General features: G+C 41.7%; 1 long non-coding RNA gene across 1 annotated transcript in view; it reads right to left on the bottom strand.

The window, feature by feature from the left end:
- The window catches only part of LOC109521380 (uncharacterized), a 28,431-nt gene extending 19,955 nt beyond the window's left edge, over positions 1 to 8,476 (bottom strand). The window contains exons 1-2 of the long non-coding RNA XR_002169344.1: positions 7,998 to 8,476; positions 5,991 to 6,138 (exon numbers count right to left, since the gene is read on the bottom strand). This is a non-coding gene — a long non-coding RNA (uncharacterized LOC109521380). The remainder of the gene's footprint in view (positions 1 to 5,990; positions 6,139 to 7,997) is intronic.
- Positions 8,477 to 10,479: the final 2,003 nt, after the last annotated feature.

Genomic DNA, 10,479 nt, shown 5'->3' with positions numbered 1-10,479 from the left:
TATATATATATATGTGTGTGTGTGTGTGTGTGTGTGTGTGTGTGTGTGTGTGTGTAAAAATCCAAAAATGAATCTATCTATCTCAAATAAAATGGAATTGTTTAACCTCACAGAGAAATCTAAACCTAAATGTGTTTAACTGCAGCTAAAATTGTGTCTGCAACTCAGTAATGGGTCATCAATGAAGAGATACTCAAAATGCTGGAGATACTAATTAGACCATCAAACAATCCTCAAAAATTTTCTGCTGCCGAGAGAAATGCTAGCTGCAAAATATGGAACATTATTGGGGGAAGCAAGAGTTTGGGCATCTCGTGCCGTGATAATGATGATGAGGAGGAGGAGGTGGAGGAGAAACACTAAAGGCATCACAGCTAATCAGGGAACACTCCTCAGCATTCCCAGTGTGAATACACATTAATTAAAAATGTACCACTACACACAGCTCCCGTCTGGCCTTGATCTCTTATAGCCGATCTCACTCTTTTGTATACTGAGTGTCCAAATGTCTACCTGATTGGCTAATAATAGGTCATATATCATTATGTAGCATGTGAACTCTCTCTCTCTCTCTCTCTCTCTCTCTCTCTCTCTCTCTCTCTCTCTCTCTCTCTCACACGCACACACAAACACTCACACTCAAATTGTCTGTTAAAGTTTGCACATAGAGGTTCACCTCTAGGGATGGATGTAATTGAGAGGCTGGAGAGGAGAGTGAAAGCATGAGGCATGGGAAGAACAAACAGAGTAACGGGAGGGTGGTGATGATAAACGAGCAGAAAGGAAAAGGCATTGAAAATAAAACCAGACATACGGAAATAGGAGAAGACAGTAAAACGTGAGTGCAGGCTAACCCATTAACTAACCATGTTCAGGTTTTTGTTAATCTTGCATTGACATGTATGTATTCTCTAGTAAAGGTGCAACGATACGTGTACCTGCATCGTCTCATTCTATATGGGTGTCACGGCTTGGTTCCAATTGTAGTTATTTATTTATTTATTTATTTATTTATTTTAATCTATGGCGTTGTAAGAGCCTCAAGCCCTCTCACTCATTACATCCATATTATAATTGTTCCAGTTCTTTAAAAGAAAATCGTCGGTCAAATTGCTCAAACCGGTTGAAAACATTCATAGAGTTGTCCCGCTACAGAAGGGTTCAGCTTTCCCTCCATTTCAAAATGTAAAATGCTGAATTGTGCTTTGAGTATGGAATCGGGGACAGCCGCAAAGCAGAGAGGCAAGGGAGAATGACGGGATTGGAGGAAGCGGCCCCGTTCCCTCAACATCAATTGGAGAAGATAAGTTCCAAATGTGAGGGTGTCATGATTCGGTTTGGGACCAACAGGTGGCACTGTAGGGCTCTCCCTGCAGCTGCACACCTGTTGGTCATTAGGTAATTAGTGGCTTTAAAAGGACTCCCAGCCCGAGCAATCATTGTCGGGTCATTGTTGCTCTTTGCCACCGTCATGTTTGTTTGTTGCTGTTGCTTTGTGCGACTGTCATGTTTGTTTCAGTCAGGTTTTGGTCATTGTTATGTTTTATCTTCGGTCATGTGTTTTGTTTGATACTTTGGACTTTGTTTGCTTTGGATTTAGTTTTCTCTGTTTTAATACAATTCTTCAAGTACACCCTGCTCCTCCCTCCTGCCTGCATTTTGGGTCCAACACCACCTCGCAACCGTGACAGAGGGAGTCCCACTTAGCGCCAAATTGAACCATATGTATTACCATAACGTACGTATAACGTGGTGATGGTAAAATCACTTGCGTTCTCGCAGCTACGGGCTGCCTTTTTTTCATCAACGCACAAGCCCCTCATCAAAAGTTGACTGTATCAGGCTACCTGGTCCAAGGCAAACGCAGCCCCCCCCAATACATACAGTTACAGCCCCCGCTAAGAGTCCCTCATGTCAATAATATGGTAAAATAATCTATACATAATTTTACGAGTAATTATTTTCAAAACTACTAAGTCTGGCTCAATGAAATTGAACAGTTGCAGTGTTGAACATCTTAAGAAAAAAAATCTGATACAATTTTGACGTTTCAATGCATTCTGTAAACATTTGAGGTAATTTGAAAAAGATTTTTAGATTTCAATACTGCCTTCGAAAACGCCCGCAATTCAGTGGGAAAGGGGCTTTACAAAGCTTACATCCACAAAAGCACCTTTTGTGTGGACCCCCTACCCTAAATTTACATTAGTTTGCCTGAAGCGTTTAATCACAAATTAGCCTAACACAATTATGATGATAGCAATACAGAGCTTCTGGACATGATCCTCATGCTAAAAGAGCAGAGGTACTGGTTGGGGATTGCTGTCGTTCCGTGCCAGGCACTTTGGCTACATCCGTCCAGCTCATAGGATGAACTCATGTCAAGCTCGTTGTACTTTGTTTCTCTCCTGATTCATCAACTCCATAACTTACTGAAAAGGTTCCCGGGATGTCCTTCATCTAAAGTACTCTGTCTCATGGGCATACCATAGTGCCTAAGGCCCGAGATGTGCAGGCACTCCAGTGGGAAATAAAAAGTTGCATGTTGCAAACAGTTATACCGTATTGGCCCGAATATAAGACGGCCCTGATTATAAGACGACCCCCTCTTTTTCAAGACTCAAGTTTGAAAAAAGACTTTTTGAACACAAATAAATTTTTATACAGAAAATAATTACAGTACATCTGAAAGAAATGATTATAACAATATATATTTGAGAGAAAAAGAATGTTATTTTGCCTCATTCAAATTTTAATATCTGAACATTTAAATATGTAAACTAAAGTGCAATCACGTTCGTAAATGAATGGCTTCTGGTTTTTGAAATGTAAATTACATCATAACTTCTCCTCAGCTGCCGGTTAACCTGGCCGATCTTCGACCCACTTTTCTCCAGCTTGTCGCTGCGTTTCTCCATTTTCTGTTATCTCTTCTATTATTTTCTTCTATTTTCTTTCTTACCACTATTTTTTTATTTTTCTTCTTCGTGCTACCGCTATTTTTATTTTTATTCTTCGTGACAGGGGTTCACTTTGGCCTGGGGAGTCAAGTTCAGCATTCGCTTCAATGATATCTGGCGCCATCTAGTGTCGTGAATGGGTATAATGTCTAGACCCCGAATATAAGACGACCCCCACTTTTTCAGTCCTATTTCAATGCAAAAAAACACCGTCGTATATTCGGGCCAATACAGTACTTGTCGAAAAGAGATTTTCTTTGTGCAAAATTCAAGTGTTTGCAAATCACATTTGCAATAAATTCTCACCAGGAACTGTTAATAACAAAATTCAGTCAATCTGGTAATCGTGTGTTGTTATTTTAACGAATGCTCAATGCTATTTTGGGTGATAGTTCAACAGTGCTTAACAAATCAATGCACTCACCATGATCCAACAGAAACATGCCCCACCTGTTTTCTGTGTCTGTTCGCGGGGCTGAATACAGCGGGGTTGCTCAAGTAGGCTGCACTCCCTACATATGGAAAAGCTTTGTGATTCCTATGCGGTAGGTTGCGTTATGCACCAAAGAGACAACGGAGCAATTATTAGAATTATGTGTTCAGTATAGTCAGGCAAAAAGACATCTAATTAACGAATTGAATCCCAGCCATTTTCACTGGAGCAAACCTCTCAATCCCAGCCGGTTTACTGAATTTCGATTTGCAAGGCCCACGGATTATTCTGTTCTATTGCGATATGAACATGCAGCCAACTAAAAGAAAGATGAGACTCTCTTCTTTCAGCTGAAACGTTTGTTTTGATCGTTTTCTGCTCTTGAGCAATCAGCATTATAAAATAGACAAATTTCATCAGATTTCCACTTTCTGAGGAAAAAAAATGGAGAAAAAGAGCTTTTTGTAAACGAAAGCATTATTTCCAAGTATGACACCGCTATTTTTTTTTTGCTTTTGTGAGCGCTCAAACATCTAAATAAGACTTTCCCCTCGACAAAACAACATAAACGGCACCACAAAAAGGGTTTTTGATAGCAAAAATATTCATCTGCACTCTATTGAACGAATGAACTATGAACAAAAGTTAAAATGAGTTCGGTGAGTATGTGCACGTGTATGTTTGGGTGTGCACGTGCATTGCACGTGTGCATGTACGCGTGCAAATGTGTCCCCTTCACCCTGCAATTTATGCATATTTGTGTGTGTGTGCGTGTGTGTGTGTGTGTGTGTGTGTGTGTGTGTGTGTGTTTGTGTGATACAAAATGAACAATTGCCCTGATACAAGGGCACTCAACATGTCTTACATCGCATTCTGGTTTAACTTCGCTTGCCTTTGCGAAGGTACCTTTGCCGCGGTGTTGCTTTTGCATGAGGCAGACGACGTTTGTTCACACAGAGCCTCCTTGATGGCTGATTCTTACCTTTGCGTGGATGAAAGCATCCTGCAGCAATCCTCACAGGTTGATTGTTTTGATTTCTCCATCATTACTGGTTCGAATGCACTCACAACTAACCACACGCTACTCCACCCGACTCTAAGATACTCCACAACTCCGCCCTTGCATCCCTCCCGCTCAACTTCTGCTTGTTCTGCAGCATGATCCTGGCTCATCACTTACACCTGCTGCCACTTGCCAGATTTTAAATGATTTACAATGCAGACAAGCCTGATCCTGAGTCAGAGGCTCCGCCAGACCCTTCTGCACTCTACGACGCAAACAAAAAGGAAATGATGTATAAGTATGGGTTGACGGTCATAGTGGCTTTTCTTGACATATTTATACGTCAGGGGGAATAAAAGAGTTAATGAGCATAGCGGTCAGCAAGTGAACACTAGAAACATTTTTACAGAGAAGTTCTTGAGAGTTATGTTATACATTTAAAAAAAAAGCGTGAACTAATTGCCATGCAACGTGGCATGTGTGGACTGATCAAACAAATCAGTAGACATAGCATTTTGAATGTGCGATTTCAATGGTAGCAGCACATTTAGAGCCACAGTGAAACTATTTTTTTGGAGTAACTTCTTTTTTGTTTTTAACATTCATTATACAATTTTTTACAATTTTCCAATCCGTCTCTTTCACTCCCTCCCTAATTGACACACTCACACACGCACACAGTATGAAAGCACGTGGCCCATTCCTTTCAACTCTCCGTATCTGTAAACCACTTTTTCATCTATTTCAGGCTTTGTCGGAGGCAGCTGGTGTGTCATAACGTGTTTCATCACCAGATTCAATTTCGACAGTCCAAATGTGCTTTATTGTACTTGTACTTTTTTATTCACTTAATTTTTTTTGTGGCCCGGAGGATAGAAATTGGGGACATTCTCATCAGTAACATGCAGCTGTGGTGAATAAAAATTACTTTCTATGTGCAGCACTGAGACAAAGGTGTCGACAGTATTTCTTGAGTTTTAACTCACACTAATTCCTTATTCCCCACAGTTGCTTTGTAAATTAACACGAAACGGGTTGTGTTATTTTTATGGTGAGAAAGTGTTGAAGTGTCTGGCTGTAAAGGGAAGTTGGTGAGGCAGCTTGAGTTGAACTTGGGGTTCTGATTTAGAATTACATCTATTTCTGTTCACCCTTAAACCCTGCTGGGAAATATTTTAATCCGCAGTGGAATGCGAACATGTATGTGGGTGAGAGAGAACGAGCGAAAGAGAAAAGATTTCTAGCGCTATAGTTCTTAATTCTGAAACAGAGCACGTACAGAGCCAAGCGAAGTGCACCCTCTGACTACGAGTGCATGCACGCGCGCACACATACACACAGTGGACAAGGTACAATTTTGTCGCATCTAATTCAACAGCCAGCAAATAGCCACTTTCGACCCCTATGACCTCTGTTTATGCCAACGATATCAAAGTAATCATCACACGCGAGGAAGGCAATAGTGTTAAAGAAAAAAACTATTCACACTGTGTCTATGATATAAAAACATGCAACATGCATATTTTGAAGTCAAACTTAAATGCCGACAGAAACCAAAACGGTGAAAAGTTGAATGAAGAGGGAAAACACTCACCTCGGACGCGAGCATGACTCTCTGCTCAATGGACGTGTTCAAAATGACCGGCTGCACCCCCCTGTCCTCACTCAGACACATGCACAAACGGTAGCGATGCGCATGTGTGTCTAAGGACAATGAGATTGGACTGGAAGGAGCTAAGCAGCTGGAGTAGGAGGAAAGGAGAGGAGGAGGACGGGAAGGAGGGGAGTGTGGTTGGGCGGGAAGGTGAAGAGGAGAATGAGAAAGAATAATGAGGTACAGGAGTGCCACAACAAAAAGTAAGAGGACAAAAGAGTGAGAGGGCATCCCTTTATACCCCTTTATACGTGTGTGTGTGTGTGTGTGTGTGTGTGTGTGTGTGTGTGTTATGACCCTTCTATCTTGTCACCTACTGTCATACCAGAGAGAGCATCTTAACAACTCGTTTTTTTGGGGCGTGGGGGGTTCTCTATTCAATCACTTTTTCTGTTACCCTCACTTATTGCCACACATCACATGGCCCCTGGTACTCCCGAGCCTCTTTCTTTCCTTCTTACTTTTCAAAGGTCGCTCAGTCACCGGTCCCGAAATATAACATTTTGAATTTAGGAATGATGTCAAATGAACTAGTTTGCATAAAAGCGTAAGAAGATGTCAAGAATACAAAGTGTAATTTACCTGTGTTGCCTCTGTGGGAATGAAACTCCATCGTAAAGCAAGGATCTCTCTATATATTTTAGGCGTTCTGATTTCTTACCGTATATTCAGATTTATGAGTTCAGAGACATACTGTACAGTGAAGCTATGCCTCTGACGAGAAGATATTACAGCTAGTGTTGGTAAGATGTCAAACGTCAAGTCGTGGCGGCACGGTGGCGCCTGCTTAGCATGTCTGCCTCACAGTATAGGGATCCAGGTTTCAAATCGGGGCTTCAGCCTTCCTGTGGACTTTGCATATTCACCTCATACCTATGTGGGTCGCATCACCCTAAGTGAGGAAAATGGAATAGAGAATGGATGGATGGATGGATGGAAGACACCCTCAACTTGTCTGCTACCTGCAGAGCACAACTAACTAACAACCATTCACAGTTACATTCACACCTACATCGTAGAAAGGGTTCTGTCAGTCGTCATCTGTACCTGTGGGTAAAAAACAAAAAACAAAAAAGGACGTTTTTTTGTTTTTTACCCACAGGTACAGATGACGACTGACAGAACCCTTTCTACGATGGAACTTTCCTGCACGACTGAGAGCCTCCACAAGCATTCACACCTACGGACAATTTAGAATTACCAATCGACGTAAAATGCATCTTTATGGAAGGTGGGTGGAGTCACCAGTGGGAAGACACCCACAAGCATGGAAAGAACATACAAACTCCACACTGGAAGACCGCAGCAGAGATTTGAGCACTGAACCTCAAACTGTGAGGCTGATTTTTTTTTTTTAACTTCTTCTAAAGTCAATGTATACTTATGGTTGGTAGGTGACGACAACGTATTGGAGAGTAAATGAGATTAGTCGACAGTTTTCAATTCAATTCCTTTTTGTGCATGAAAAAAAAAAAAGTATCACATGCACATAAGCCATGAGTTCCAGGTGTGTGTGTGTGTCCATGTGTGGCAAAGCGGCTTCAGTCCTCTTTGCTGAACCATAGAGAAGCCAATCTCCACATCCAATTATCTGCTTCTCAAAGGAAGACAGATGGGGAGAGTGGGAAACATGTATGGGACCCAGATCGAAGGAGTCAGTGAGGGAAAGACAAGCTCTTTGAGACTCTGCACTGGGGGGAATTCATTAGAATGAAAAAGAAGTACAGAGAAGAGCAACCCCTGTTTTACTTGAGTCCAGAAAAGACTTTGAAAATTAGTCGCAACCACAGCCTGCGGACACAACCACGCAGCATGAGTGAATAAGAAGCAGTTCAATACCCAAAGCAAAAGTATGAGAAGCACACGCACGTGTTTTTGTGTCTCTTTATGTTGGTTTTGAATTTTTAATGTGCGTCTGCTTATGTGTGCGCGCGTGTGTGTGCATACCCTCCTCAGGCAAGTCCTGCCCTCTGAATTTTATCACTGCTGTCCGCTTTCGAATCCATCTCCCATCTTCTCCCTCTTCCTAACCTTCATCTTCTGGGATATTCCATGAAAGAAACGTCAGACACATGAGGGTTTAGAAGTAAAACTCACTCCAGTTCTTGCCTCCTTTCGGGGTGGTTGACGTGGCTCCTTTCCTCTTATTAGCTTTATCTGCCGTAACATTTTTCGTTGTGTCTCGTATCGCTGACACACAGCGTGCGGAGGGGGAGGAGGAGAAGGAAGAGTGGAGAAAAAGAATGAAAAAGAGTACACCAAAAAAAAAGAGATGGGGGAGGCAGGGAGGCAGAGCATGTGTAGGTAGCAGGTGGGGAATGATGGAAAGAGGCAAGTGGAAGGCATATGACACATCATGGAGGCGTACGTCTGTGTGTGAGTGTGTCAGATGTTGGGGGCTGTCTTTATGACATACCACCGACGTACATGAGGATGAATAGATGAACAGATTGATAGAAAAAGGTGGATGCTTTGAGGGAGTGATTCAACAAGCGTGCTCCCTCCTCTCGTGCACCCATGCACACCCACACAAAGTTTTTGGGTTGCTTATCATTCATGAATTTTGCCTCCCCATGCATGGCTAACCTACTCATGCAAATGGCAAACTGCCCTGAACAGAATTCTAAATCAAGAGAGGGATGGGGGATCAAGTGTGTGTGTGTGTGTGTGTGTGTGTGTGTGTGTGTGTGTGTGTGTGTGTGTGTGTGTGTGTGTGTGTGTGTGTGTGTGTGTGTGTGCGCGCGTGCGTGCGTGCTTGCTTCTTGCCCCTGCCAGGAATTGTGTGTGTATTTACATTGTCTCTTCAGGTGGGGGGGAAAGAACAAAAAAAAAGTTGTCACAATATTCAGCTTCCCTGGGATCCGACTGAAAGGAAAAGTCGTTTGAATGCCAGCTTTTATGTTACAGCTCTGTTCTGATAAAGAGGCTCAAGTTTCTTACTGAAGACACATTGCCAGTTGGTGATGAAGTAGAAGTTATCTACAGATTGAACGACTGCAGGGACAGGCAGCATCCCGAGACTTCTGGGAGGCTGGCTGGAGGGCTGAGCAGAATGGATTCGGGCAAGCAAACAAACTAGAGTGAAAATCTTTTGGCCATGTGTCATTACATTAGCCAACTGTTTACTTTTAGATCTCACAAAGAGTGTCAGGAAAGACTGGATGCAATGGAACCTTTGAGGTTTTTTAATCTGGTAGCAAAAAAATAAAAAATAAAATCTTGGTAAACTATGCCTCAAACCCCTCACCAAAATTGTGTTCTTGTGTCTCCTAGTATGGAATCCCTTGTGTTACAATTTCTACAATTTTTGTAGATTTTTGCGTGTTGTCATCTTTAAATCAAAGACAAAGCATAAAAATTGTGTGATATGAAATATTCCAATTAATGTTTTATATATATATAGATATATATACACTGTATATGTTTTGGTCATAGCACAGTACCGCATTTATTGTCCATAGAGGGCAAAAATACAAAGAAAAAAATAAGAACTATATGTGTATGTATAGCGCTGATGCCACTGAACATGTCGAGTGGTTGACAGTAAAATAAATATTCAGGAATAATACTTTTACAATTTTTGGAAAATTGTATGCTGCATTATATAAAATTATTTACATCGACTGCAGCACAAGGGTTTTAACAGACTATTTAAGGATTTCCCTGTCAATGACAGACTGTCGGATAATTCGCCTTGCTCAAGCCACTGTTCATGTGCAATTTTCTAGACGTTTCCAGATTTTGCTCCGTTTTTTGCGTGCCTCGTTTGTTGTTCCCCATTTTCTTGTAAGTACCGGCAGTCATTTTATTGAGTAAGGTATTTTCAGTTTGTATTTGTCGCAATTTGGTTCTCTTTCAGCTCGGGGGTTCCTTGCCTATTGCAAACACTTTTATCTTGTTCTGTTGACGAGCATCATTAGTTGTACTTTGTCGGCCTTGCGCCATTTTTCTGTGGATAAATATTTTTGTACATCCTCATCTGAGTCTAATTTTGTAGAGTCCGATTCTGTCAGGAACCTTCCAGACTCCTGACAGTATGTTTATGTGAACAGGTATAAGAGTCATTTTCATATATTGTAATTTTCTGAGGTGGGCACGTGATTAAATTGTACCGGTCTATCATTCTTTCTTTGTCAGCGATTTGGGCATCCCTTACTATGACTAAAATTTTTAATCAACAATAAAAAAGTAAGACTAAGTGTGGCTGTTTCAGTATGGGAGACGTTTACCATTTAAAACCAAGGCAACATCTACAATCTAATTGGCTAAAAGGAGAACCAGTGTGTGTGCGCGCCATGTGTGCGTGCGTACGTGGTCAACGCCTGCACTCGACGTCCTGAAATAATATGTGCATGAGAGCACATCGGAATCTGACGGGACCAAAAAGAAAAAAAAAAAATTACCCACAGAGGACTGGAAGCTGCACAGC

This window comes from Hippocampus comes, unplaced genomic scaffold, assembly GCF_001891065.2.
Source record: "Hippocampus comes isolate QL1 unplaced genomic scaffold, H_comes_QL1_v1.1 scaffold205, whole genome shotgun sequence".
Lineage (NCBI taxonomy): Eukaryota > Metazoa > Chordata > Actinopteri > Syngnathiformes > Syngnathidae > Hippocampus > Hippocampus comes.
Note: the sequence above shows the minus strand (reverse complement) of the source record. Positions and strands in the feature narration are given on the sequence as shown.